Source organism: Ranitomeya variabilis, chromosome 4 (genome assembly GCF_051348905.1).
Source record: "Ranitomeya variabilis isolate aRanVar5 chromosome 4, aRanVar5.hap1, whole genome shotgun sequence".
Classification (NCBI taxonomy): Eukaryota; Metazoa; Chordata; class Amphibia; order Anura; family Dendrobatidae; genus Ranitomeya; species Ranitomeya variabilis.
The window spans coordinates 532704910-532718530 of NC_135235.1; the positions used below are offsets into that span (position 1 = coordinate 532704910).

General features: G+C 48.3%; 1 protein-coding gene across 3 annotated transcripts in view; it reads left to right on the top strand.

Annotated features, from left to right (window-relative positions):
* Window positions 1-375: 375 nt before the first annotated feature.
* The window catches only part of WIPF2 (WAS/WASL interacting protein family member 2), a 49674-nt gene continuing 36428 nt past the window's right edge, over window positions 376-13621 (top strand). The window contains exon 1 of one of the 3 annotated variants that reach the window (XM_077252386.1): window positions 376-500. The gene's annotated coding sequence lies outside the window, so the exon portion shown is untranslated. Of the gene's footprint in view, window positions 501-2774; window positions 2796-13621 lie in introns of those variants that run through there. The other 2 variants (XM_077252388.1, XM_077252389.1) reach the window with 2 other exon arrangements.

The following is a 13621-nucleotide window of genomic DNA, read 5'->3' on the forward strand; positions in this document are numbered from 1 at the left end:
AGGCTGTCAAGGCTATGTGTACAATGGCTATCTATTAGGACTAATAAATATTCCCCTTATTTATTTTAAGGCAGGGTCACACTTTCAGTATTTGGTCAGTATTTTACATCAGTATTAGTAAGCCCAAGACCAGGAGTGGGTGATAAATACAGAAGTGGTGCATATGTTTCTATTATACTTTTCCTCTTACTGTTCCACTCCTGGTTTTGGCTTACAAAGACTGAAGTAAAATACCGACCCTCAGTCTCCCATTTGCTGTGTCCTCCTGACTTAGCAGCAGCACTATTGACCTTCCCAACATGGCTGCAATCAGAAAACACAACCCTGACCTTCCCAACATGGCCGCGCTAGCTACCCGCAAGCAGGCGTGTGACGCGCTGACGTCACTCAGCACAGAGACACGCCCCTTGCGGTGACTCCATTTTGTGCTAGTGGAAGGAGCTGCTGGTTGTATTTCCGGGTTGTCGGAGACCGAAACCGGAGGGAGCGGCGGTGAGCGGGTAAGGGGACGGCTCGGAGCAGGCCGCCGTGCTGCTGGTAGGGCTGGGAACAGAGGGCTTGTGCCGCTCCGCAGTGACCCGGGTGGGGACGTGTCCGGGCTGTGGCTGACACCAGTAAATCACGGCTCCTGGGTGTCACGTCTGTCTATTACAGGAAGCTTCGGCTGCTGAGGAACTACAAGTCCCATCATTGCCTGTGGGCACAGTGAGAAGGGGGCGTGCTGGGACTTGTAGTGACACCCTGGGCTAGCCTCTGCTGTAACAACCACACGATGATGCTGGGCAGTGGGATGTGGACAGTCCTAGCTCTCCAGACTGTCAGGGCATGCTGGGAGCTGTAGTGTTTCTGCAGCTGGAGCGTGACCGGTTGCAGAGAACTGTAACATACTCTGTGTGGCAATAAGTCTGACTTAAAGGGGTGCTCCACCATAAAGGGGCGGTCACGTGTGAGGCTCCGCGGCTTCTCATGGGCTCTGTCCTCGTGCAGACATCGCTGTTTGCTCCAGTTGTGTCCAGTATGGACCGTTCTCCACTTCTGACAGTTCGTTGCAATGTGTCAGGTCGCTCTGTTCTCACTGCTGGCGGTCTTGCTGCATGTGGTGGCCATTATGACACCGGGTATACCCCAGTATGAGTTAAAGGTGATGTAGGGGTAAAAATAAAAGTTCCCCTGCGGGATCCAGTGCAGGAAGAGGCGGCATCTTTCCACCAAATCGGAATGTATCCCTGATCCTTTCATTATTCTTCCAGCAGCGCTCCCGCTGAGGGACCGCTGCGGACTGTGATTGGCTGCAGCTGCCTGGGAACCAGTGTATTCTCAGAAATGTATCCGATGATGCGCTCTTCAAGTCGCCTGACCGCTGCAGGCAATCTCGGGCCACAACAGTCCCCTCTACTGGAGAAGGTCCACCTCCAGGTCATGTTCTCGGGCTTCTCTTAGTGATGCACATGTAATAACGGCATCGTCTGCAATACTAAAGGTACCGTCACACTAAGCGACGCTGCAGCGATATAGACAACGATGCCGATCGCTGCAGCGTCGCTGTTTGGTCGCTGGAGAGCTGTCACACAGACCGCTCTCCAGCGACCAACGATGCCGAGGTCCCTGGGTAACCAGGGTAAACATCGGGTTGCTAAGCGCAGGGCCGCGCTTAGTAACCCGATGTTTACCCTGGTTACCAGTGTAAAATGTAAAAAACAAACACTACATACTCACCTTCGCGTCCCCCGCCGTCCGCTTCCTGCACTGACTGAGCGCCGGCCTTAACAGCAGAGCGGTGATGTCACCGCTGTGCTTTCACTTTACGGCCAGCGCTCAGTCAGTGCAGGAAGCGGACGGCGGGGGACACGAAGGTGAGTATGTACTTTTTGTTTTTTTACATTTTACACTGGTAACCAGGGTAAACATCGGGTTACTAAGCGCGGCCCTGCGCTTAGTAACCCGATATTTACCCTGGTTACCATTGTAAAACATCGCTGGTATCGTTGCTTTTGCTGTCAAACACAACGATACACGGCGATCTGACGACCAAATAAAGTTCTGAACTTTAATCAACGACCAGCGATATCACAGCAGGATCCTGATCGCTGCTGCGTGTCAAACACAACGATATCGCTATCCAGGACGCTGCAACGTCACGGATCGCTAGCGATATCGTTTAGTGTGACGGTACCTTAAGGAAATCCCGAAACAGAGAGGATGTAGAGGAGCCCGAACCTGCAGGATGCACCCTTAGGCTATGTGCCCACCTTGCGGATTGGTGTGTGTGTATTTTTCTGCACTGTTTTTGCAAAATCTGAAGGTAAACCACACCGCGGATTACCCGCGGATCCCACCTGCGGTTTTACACCTGCGGATTCCTATTGTGGAGCAGGTGTAAAATGCTGCGTTTCCGCACAAAGAATTGACATGCTGCGGAATAAACAACGCTGCATTTCCGCGTGTTTTTTTCCGCAGCACGCGGATTTTGTTTTCCATAGGTTTACGTGGTACTGTACAACGCATGGAAAATTGCTGCGAATCCGCAACGTGTGCACATAGCCTTACTGCCCTCCATCAATAGTGCCCTGGGTGATTGCTTAGTGCATGGGCTACAGATGTGATGTGCAAATGACAACAATGGGGTCTGCTGGACTCACACTGAGGATTAGATGAACACTTTGCTTTAAACTTGTGAGTGTAAGCAAGAATCTTTCCATTTATTGATAGGAAACGGAGGTCTCATAAATACAACCACAAATGTACAATTCTGAGTCCGCCTACAATCTGGCTCAATATGAAACAAGAAAAATAGTGTAAGTACATTGTGTCGTATGTATTACACGGGTTAAAGGGAACCTGTCACCCCCAGAATCGATGGTGAGGTAAGCTCACCGCCATCAGGGGCTTATCTACAGCATTCTGTAATGGTGTAGATAAGCCCCGATGTTACCTGAAAGAGGAGAAAGACATTAGATTATACTCACCCAGGAGCGGTCCCGCTCCGATGGGCGTTGCAGTCCGGTCCAGCGCCACCCATCTTCATTCCATGACGTCCTCTTCTGGTCTTCATGCCGCGGTTCTGGCGCAGGCGTACTTTGTCTGCCCTGTTGAGGGCAGAGCAAAGCAGTGCGCAGGCGCCGGGAAAGGTCAGAGAGGCCCAGCGCCTGCACACTGCAGTACTTTGCTCTGCCTTCAACAGGAGCCGCAGCGTGAAGACCAGAAGAGGACGTCATGGAATGAAGATGGGAGGCGCCGGAGCGGACCTGAGACACCCATCGGACCGGACCGCAGCAGGACCGCCCCTGGGTGAGTATAATCTAACCTCTTTTTCTCCTCTTTCAGGTAACATCGGGGGCTTATCTACAGCATTACAGAAAGCTGTAGATAAGCCCCTGATGACGGTGGGGGTGACAGGTTCCCTTTAAACGTGCCCATTGGAATAGGCTCAGAATTGGCATAAGACAAATATCTGGCATAAGGGCACAAGATGACTCACAGGTGAATGACTAGAATAAAGTCCATTCCTTCCTATTAGTTGCACGATATCTGCCGATGACGCACGCGGCCTGAAGATGTCGTCCATTACTTGGACAACTCTGTCTCATACCACTCGTGCCGGCACTGTTCCCATGGTGATTCCACTCGCACTCCCCAGCGCTCTGATGTGGTGTTACACATGACCCCACGCCCATTCAGCCCTGGCTTCACCCCACCTTCGGACGTTTTGAGCAGGAAGAGGAAGCCAGGGATCAGCTGCAGCCCGGACTTCCTCTTCATGTTCAGTTTGTCCGAAGGTGGGGACAGTGACGCCAGCGCTGATTGGGCGTCGGTGTCACAACACCGCACAAGAGCCCCGGGGAGAGCGAGTGCCGGTGCGGGAGGTGAGTATAGGCTATATTCTGTTATCGGGGTCAGACATTTAGATCAAGTAGGGGTTGTCTGAGTAGTGGACAACCCCTTTAAGGGCTGTAGGAGGTCAGAATGTCATGGGCACCTGTTACCTCCGATTTGGAAGTGAGCGGCGTCAGATATCATCATTTGTTACCAGCACGCTGCGTAAAAAAGAAAAGTGACTGGCCAGGTACAGTAATTCAATGGGGCACTAATATGATGCCTCAGTTCCCCGATTCGGCTAGTTCTTTGTAGGCCCAGGTTTAGGCCTCATTCAGACGTCCGTGTTCTTTAGCCTTTTGGGGGGTTGTAGATGAAGTCTCACTCACAAAAAAGTCCGAGACAAGTTCATTTTTTGATCCGCACCACAGATCACAATCACCAATGCATGTCTGTGGGTCTGGGAACATCCCTGACATCACATGGGTGGTGACCCTGATCTCCTCTCTCTCCAGCCAGTGATGGACCTCCAGTGAGTGGAGAGGTGGTGGCACACCTGTGGTTCTCCATTTGTTCTTATGGGAGTTTTCATTCTACAATAATTGAAACGTTCTTCTAGATTTTTTACAAGGCGTTACAAGACAATGAACAGCCAGGACCCTCTTCTATCCAGATCGGTGGTCACACCACAGAGGTGCCACAGGGCTCACTGCTAAGGAGGCTTGGTGCTTTCCTGACTGATTACCTGAGGATTCCCAGAAGGGTGACATATTTGATTATGGAGACATGTCAGGGGATGAATACAGGTAGAATTCCCCTTTAAACCATAGACATCAATTGAGACCTAAAATACAGTCATGTCTGAGTTGTCATTAGTAGTTGTTGAGCCGAGGGTTGTCACCATAATTACCATAGTATTATGTAGATGTGTCTGTGTGACATTTGCAGCCACTGGGTTGTCTCGCTCGGTCAGCTCACAGGGGGATGTGCAGCTGATGGTTCCCTTACCACCACCTCTATGTGGCTTCTACATCTTGGAGCTGTTGCAGGCCGCGGAGTTAGAATATTTTAGCATGACGACTCCTGCGTGTGCTACCTCACCCAGCCTTCTAGTAAGGTATGATAGGGGAGCAGGAGCCCCGGGGTGTGACTGCATAGCTCTGCTGCATACCTTACTGGAAGGAACATACAAAACCTCCAAAAATGTGGATTGTCCAGAAAAATGATCGTCCCTGCATCTGGATCTGCTGCTGAGCGCTGCCCTAGGACACACCTGTATATTAATAAAAGGGCTCCCTAAATGAGTCATGGGGTTGTATACGGGTTAGATTGTCAGCTGAACCCTCCAATCTGCTGTACATGGTGGTAGTCCGACTTTCCACTCAATAGCTTACTCTGTTCTCTCCATTTACAATAGATACATGCTTAGCTCGGCAGCATGTGTATGAAGTGTCAGAGTTGATAGGTTTATGACCAGCTTAAAGGGGTTGTACACTACTGGCCTTCTGAGGGTATGTGCACATGTTCAGGAATTTTCGCGTTTTTTGCATGTTTTTTTGAGATAAAAACGCTATAAAAACGCATAAAAAAAGCTTAGATATGCATCCTACCGTTTAGAATGCATTCCGCAATTTTTGTGCACATGATGCGTTTTTTTCCGCCATAAAAATGCATTGCGGGAAAAGAAGCATCATATTCATTCTTTTTGCGGATTTTTTGCGGATTTCCCATTGTTTTGGAGTGTCAGGGGAAAAACGTAAAAAAATCCACACAAAAAAGCGTCAAAAACGTGAAAAAAACGCATGCAGAATTCCTGAGGAGAAAACCTTAGGTTTATGTCAGGAAAATTCTGCATGCATTCCGGACGTGTGCACATACCCTTAAAGGAATCTGAATCAACCCACTTAAGCCATCTGTATGGGCATAGAAAGTTGAATAAAATGATACCTTGATATCTGCAATCCGATGTCTTCCTTAGGAATCCACATTTTTCTTATATGTAAATGAGCTTTTCAGGGCTACGGGCGGACACTGATCTGTATAAGTATCTGCCTCCAGAGATATTAAATGATGGGAGTGTTACCAGCGTGAGACGTGTTGATCAGGAGAGCAGACTGTCAGTCATTACATGTCTCGCACTGGTAACTTCCTCATTCATTTAAAATAAGACATCAGATCACAGATATCAAGGTATCGTTTATTCAGCTTCCTATGATCTACATGGCAATATAGACTGCTTAGGAGGGTTGATCCTATTGACAGATTCCCTTTAAAGAGTAGCTGCCATTTTAATTTTTATTTCCGAAATTGATAGTACAGACGAAAATAAGAAAACTTTGTAATATCTTATCAGAGAAAGCTGTTTCTTTCACCTCCTGGTCTGATCATTCACACTCAATTCAAGGGTAAAATGTGTATTCAGTGGAGACAGACCTTCCCATTACTGAGATGGATGACCGCTGCTACTGATGAGATTCTGTGTAGAGCGGAGGAGCTACAGGCAAACACAGACATTCTGCTGCAAGTTCTCCTGAAGTTACCGTTCTCCAACTGTCATCTATCTCTGTAATGAGAGAGTCTATATTAAAGACTGATTTTACCCGAAAATTGAGAAGGAAACATCCGCCTAAGAGGAGAAAGAAACGTATAAGCATAATAAGATATATTGCAAAGTTGCTTATTTTGATGTCTTATTGTTTTAAGAAAAAATATTAAACAGACAGTTAGGCTGCCGTCACACGTTCAGTATTTGGTCAGTATTTTACATCAGTATTTGTAAGCCAAAACCAGGAGTGGGTGATAATACAGAAGTGGTGCATATGTTTCTATTATACTTTTCCTCTAATTGTTCCACTCCTGGTTTTGGCTTACAAATACTGATGTAAAATACTGACCAAATACTGATAATGTGACGGCAGCCTTACTCTTTAAAGGGAGTCGGTCACCAGATTTTTGCTGCCCCATCTAAGACCAGCGTAATGTAGAGAGACCTGTTGCCAAAGGAGCATTCAGCCAATGGCTCTCTTGGGTGTATGGCCCTCTTAAGGTGTAGTATGCCATTAGAGAAACATTGGTGGCTTTTCCTTCTATCCAGAGACGATGCCATTCTTGTCCATGGATATTTCTGGTGTTGCAGCTTGGTACTATTGAAGAGTGTAAGTTGCAATACCAGATCAATGGACAAGAGGCGCTGCTTCTGGAAGAGAACAGCTGTTTTTTCTTATACCTACCTTAAAGACCCTTAATTAAAATTAGTTGAGCCCCTTTGTTATTTGAGAAGCTGGATTATAACTCCCAACATTAGTCACCTAACACTGATCACCTCTCCAACTCCTCCATAATCGCTGAACAGGCAATAGTACAGCAGCATGTCTTCTGGGCAGATTTGCAGGTCTATTCCCTGGTAAAGCTGGGTGCCACCTAGTGATGAGTGAACGTGCTGGGGTAAGGCATTATCCAAGCCACGAGACATGCAGGCATGGGGACTCGAACATAGTATTCGAGCACGCCGAAGACGCTCGGTTAGAACACGAGCATAGTTGTATTAAACTTTATCTGAACACGTTCGCTCATCACTAGTGCTAACATATTTGTGTTCATAATGGAAACAGATGTCGGCAGCGTTCCTAGAAATGGAGACAGCTACAACATGACAGGTGAAGGTGACTCCAGGACTTTACAGGGTGTTTACAGAGCCCAAAGATCTGCGGCTTTATGGACGAGGTGTGATACAGATTTGTGGAATTAATTTTCAGCACTTCCTGAAAGTGGAGGTGGCGGAGCAGGAAACCGTGGAGAGATGGAGGTCAGGTTATGTGGAGAGATATCTGTGCTATGACAGCAATGCCTGGCACGGCTGCTCTGTATATAGGTGTAGTGTCAGATGGGATGTGTAATGCAAAGGTGTCCTGCCACAATCAGGGGTAGCTAAAGGAGGACATAGAGATGTCACCTATTAATGAAGGTTCAGAGATGGATGTAGTGTGGTTCTGCTGAAAATGATGGTTTCTAGATGCCATTTTGCTTGTAATTCATTATTACCACTATACTTGCTTAAAGACGTTGCCCACTACAGAACAGCCTCTTCTAAATGGCTCCAGAGCCCACCCATACAGTAAAAACCCTGCATACTTACCTCCTGGACTGGCAATGTGTGCCCCAATTGTTGCGCCACATGACTTCTGCCCTGATGAAATACTGAAGGCTGCAGTCGATCAGCATCCACTGACTATCTGTAGTGGTCACGTGACGTAATGTCATGACCCCTGGGGACAAATCTGTGATTGGATGAAAGTGAGAAGTGGTTTTATTTTATGATGAGCTGTGGAGATATCAAAAGCGTTGTCCAGGCTTCGGACAGAATTCTGCAGACTGTTGAGTCATGACAGTGTAATAATGATTTTTATTTCTATAGCGCCAACATATTCCGCAGCACTTTACAATTCAGAGGGGAAATATACAGACAATAAAGACATCACAGAATAACACATTCAACACCTACCAAGAGGAGTGGGGGCCCGCAAGCTCACAGTCTGAGGAAATAGGGGGGACACGAAAACGAAAGGTGGATGGTAAAGAGCTCATAATGTTCGGTCCAGCCATCAATATAATAAATAGGGTATTCACATAGCGCTGCATGAAGCGGTCACCAGCCAGTATAAGTACAGACACAGAGGGATATTAAGTACGTGGACGATGTGTAGATGATACACGGGGCCAGATTTGGAGGAACGTCTTGCAAGGTCAGAATAGGAATAGTTAGATAAGTGTGGTGAGGCCAGTCTAAAATAATGCGTCTTTAAGCCCCATTTAAAACTGTAGATATTGGGAATTCATGAAATTGTCTCGGTTAGTGCATTCCAGAGAGCTAGTGCATTCCAGAGAGCTGGTGCAGCTCACGAGAAATCTTTTAGAAGGGTTTGTCTAGTACCGTCGTAGCTTGAGGTAAAGTGCCTGTCTGATTTAGTGTACTCCTTTTAATGGCATCAAAAGTGTTGACTAAAATTAGAACCACCAGTAATCATTTGTGATCTCTGGGAAAACCTTACAGCAAGTGTTTGAGTTCCCTACAGCTTTTATCGAGCATACATCTTTAGTGGCTCGTTCGGATACATGAGGCTTAATTTTTCTAATTTATATATTTCTTCCTTTCTGGTGAACATGTAAAGAGAAAGGGAAATAGTCTTTTGTTTTTCAAATTTTTATTTTTTTTTCCAACCATCAAGGAACACGAATAAAGACCCAAAATATTTTAACTTTGTGCTGCACTTTCCACAGAAATTATTTTTCTATAAGTCAATTATTATAAATCACATTTTGGGCTGGTGAGATTTTTTAACATTTTTCCTTGCCTTTTTTTAAAATTAATTTAATGTACACACTGTGCACCACAGTTTGCTGAATGTTGAGGGGCACTTGTTCATATTACTGCATATAAATACATTCTTTTATTACTTATTTCTCTGTCGCCCATGACAGCACCACGGAGAGAGGGGATCCGCCCACCAAGGACAGGAAACCTACAGATAAAAAGGCGGTACCACTCTCCCGCATCAGTTGGTTTCCTGTCCTTGATGGGAGACCTACGGACTTACCAGAAGAAGATCGACATGGGATTCCGGGGCCAATCAGTCCGACTCAGGCAGCTGGGGTCCCTCTGCCTCGGCTGGTGTGGTTACCCGAGGCACCACCGCTGGGGCTAGTAGGCCTCTAGGGTGTGTGGGGGAGGTGACATGGAGTTCGCGGTCACCTCCCCAGGTAAGATGCAGCAGCTGCAACATCCAGGGGGGTCCCTCTGTGGTTGCGGGAGGTGCAGCATGGCCCTCCCTGTAAAAGCGTCAGCCTGCACACTGCACTGCCACCCGGCATGCAGAGCCGCGCGTTAAGGCCACATAGGGCCGGGAGCCCAGCGGGCCACTCCATATGTGCTTTCTAGGGCACCATCTTGGCCCTACGGCGCATGCCCGAGACTTGCCAGTTCTCTCGATAGCGCAGGAGCACTGGAGCTGCGCAGGCGCCGACGGCGGGAGCTTCTGCGCAGGCGCCGGCAGGGGCGCATCTGCGCGGGTCGCTTCTGCGCTGGCGCCGGCATTGGGCGCTTCGGGGTATGCGCCGGCGACGGGCGCTTTGGCGCATGCGCCGGCGATGGGCGCATCTGCGCTGACGCCAGCGATAGGCGCATCTGCGCAGGCGCCGGCAGTGGATGGTTCTGCGCAGGCGCTGGCGATGGGCGCATCTGCGCAGGCGCCGGCGGATGGGCGCATCTGCGTGGGCGCCGGACGGCGCTCGGCGCCGAAACTATGAGCGATCTGCGCAGGCGCAAATTCAAAAAAGCGGCGGGAATCTCCCGTTTAAGAAGGGAACTGCACCAGTTACCCAGCGGCTCCGCAGCGTTACCCGCAGTGTTATCTGCAGCACGAGCCAAGCAGCAGTATGAGCCTCAAGCCACAGCGTGAGCCTCGTGTCACAGCATCAGCCGCCACAGTAGCAGAGCAACCGCAGCACCAGCCGCAGCGCCAACTGCAAGTATGAGTGACCCGGCATCACCCTTGCCAGAATCACCACCACCAGTATCGTCGCAGCAGCAAAAACGGCGACAACAGAAAGGACACCAGGATACCACCGGTAAAGAACGCCAAAGGTCTCAGCATAGCAAGGAGTCCAGCACGGCGTCAGGGAAAAAGACAGACGAAGAGCATCCCCAACCGGTATTTATGGGTCCTTGAGGTGGTAAGTGATCTTCGTGAATGTCAGAGGCAGTAAGGTTATTATTTGTCTCTTTTATAGGGGAAGAAAAGCTTAGGAAAAACTAAGCATAGAATCTGTGCCCTTTGTAGAGAAGATCTCCCATCTACCTGGGAAAAAAGACTATGTAATGCATGCATACAGCAAACAGTTTCTGAGAGCCTTCCCGGGTTCGCAGCCGATCTAAAAACCCTGATCAAGGATCAGGTAGAAGACACCTTTAGATCCCTTAAAAAAGGAAAAAAACGGAGGAAGACCAGGCATAGGTCCCCGTCTCCGGCATCAGATACAGACAGTGATAGTTCAAGCTCGGTTTCCTCTGACTCCTCTTCTTCATCATTATCCTCTTCTTCCTCAGGGGGGCACAGTTGTTTTCCCATAGAAGACACTGATGGCCTCATAAAAGCAGTGAGGAGCACTATGGGGCTGGTAGACTCTCACCCCAAAAGATCGGTTCAGGACATTATGTTTGGGGGCCTAGAACAGAAAAAGAAGAGGGCCTTTCCGCTTAATGACGCAATTTCGTCACTAATTAAAAAAGAGTGGAAAAAACCCATAAAAAAGTCACTGTTAACTCCGAAAAGAAAATACCCCTTCGAGGACGAATCCTGCTCCTTCTGGGATAGAGCCCCTAAACTAGATGTCGCCATAGCTAAGGCATCAAAAAAATTTGCCCTCCCTTTCGAAGACATGGGGGTCCTAAAAGACCCTATGGACAAGAAGGCAGACGCCTTTCTCAAAAGCTCCTGGGAGGCAGCGGGAGGAGGTCTAAAACCGGCAGTGGCAGCCGCATGTACATCCCGCTCCCTAATGATCTGGTTAGATCAACTAGAGGGCCAGCTTAAAGGGAAATCATCCCGGGACTCTATCCTCAACACCTTGCCTGTAATGAAAGGGGCAGCGGCATTCTTGGCCGATGCTTCGGCCGATTCCATCAGATTAGCTGCTAGATCAGCGGTCTTCTCGAACGCGGCTAGGCGCGCCCTCTGGCTTAAATGCTGGCCAGGCGATCTGCAAACAAAAACAAAATTGTGTACCATCCCCTGCGAAGGAGAATTTTTGTTCGGGTCCACCCTAGACGACATTCTGGAAAAAGCAGGGGATAAAAAGAAATCTTTTCCCTCCCTGAGTTTCCCCTCCTATAGGAAGCCCTTTCGGAACAAGAGGTTTTTTCCGTAAAAAAACGGGGAGAGGCCAGGGGAGATGGGAAGATAAGAAAAACAAGAACAGGATTTCATTTTTAACAAAAATCCCAATGATAACAAAAAACCTTCCCAATGAAGGTTGGCCCCAGGTGGGGGGGAGACTGTCACTCTTTCTCTCGGCCTGGGAAAGAATTACCTCCAGTCATTGGATTCTGAGCATAATAGAATCAGGTCTGAAATTGACATTTCAAAAATACCCTCGTCCCTCCTTTACGATGACATCTCCAAGGTCTTCAGCGGAAGAACAACTGGCATTGGAGAACGAAGTCATCGGGTTAGTAGGAAAAGGAGTGCTCCTGGAAGTTCCCCCACAAGAAAGAGGGCAAGGGTACTATTCCCCTCTGTTCCTGAGGAAAAAACCGGACGGGTCCTACAGGACGATCATAAACTTGAAAACTCTAAACAATTGCCTAGAGATTCAAGCATTCAAGATGGAAACAATAAAGTCATCTATAAAAATGCTGTTTCCTCAATGCTTCATGGTAGTCCTGGACCTGAAGGACGCGTATTACCATGTCCCCATACACAAAGACCACCAAAGGTTTCTCAGAATGGCAGTTCATATCGGGGGGGGTGGTACGCCACTTCCAATTCTCTGCTCTACCCTTTGGTCTAGCCATAGCCCCGAGAATTTTCACAAAACTGATTGCAGAGGTAATGGCTCATCTCAGGGAACAAAACACCCTGATTGTGCCATATCTAGACGACTTTTTGGTGATAGGCTCCTCCCCCAACACTGCGAAAATCAGCTGGCAACAGTAATACACTCTTTAAAGGAGTTGGGCTGGCTAATAAACTTAAAAAAGTCCAGACTATTGCCTTCCCAGGTCCAGGAGTATCTAGGACTCACCCTAGACTCCATAAAAATGGAATGTCGGCTCCCGGGGAACAAAATACAAAAAATTAAAAGTCTAGTATCAAAAATGCAATCTCTACCCTCCGTAACCCTCCGCCAGGCCATGTCCCTCTTAGGCTCTATGACTTCATGCATCCCCGCAGTCCAGTGGGCTCAGTTCCATTCAAGAGACCTCCAATGGCAAATCTTGTCAGAACAGGTCTCTCTAGGGGGGCATTTAGAAGGGCGGTTAACATTATCTCCTCGCACAAGTCACTCCCTAATCTGGTGGACATCACAGAAAAATCTTTCCCGGGGAGTCCCGTGGGTGTTCCCAGTTTCAAAGTCCCACGGGGTGGGGTGCTCATCTCGGCGATCTAGTAGCCCAGGGCTCTTGGTCGTCAACACTAAAAAACAAATCCTCCAATATGAAGGAACTTTTAGCAGTCAAGTTTGCCCTGCGGGAATTCTTGGGACCCCTTCACTCTCACCATGTCAGGGTGATGTCAGACAACCGGGTGGTGGTATCATACCTAAATCACCAAGGGGGTACTCGTTCCCAGAATCTAATGGAGGTGACCAAGTCAATCCTACAAATAGCCGAGACCAACCTCCTATCCCTGACAAGCCTGCATATAAAGGGAGTCGACAATTTCAAAGCGGACTTCCTCAGTCGCTCCAGTCTAAAACAAGGGGAATGGGAGCTAAATCAGGCAGTATTAACCCAGATCACAGAAAGATGGGGTATTCCCAAAATAGACCTCTTCGCAAACTACCTGAACAAAAAAGTGGACTCCTTTTGCTCCATAGCTCCCCTGGGGAACCCAGTAGTAGTAGATGCATTCCTGATCCCTTGGCAACATCAGCTGGCTTATGCTTTTCCTCCTCTCGCTCTGATTCCGGCAGTGCTGAGGAAGATTCTGAAGGACGGGGCTCTTGTGATCTTGATAGCCCCGTTCTGGCCGAAGAGGCCTTGGTTCTCCTGGATGAGGAAAATGTCAATATCCGACCCATGGGTCTTACC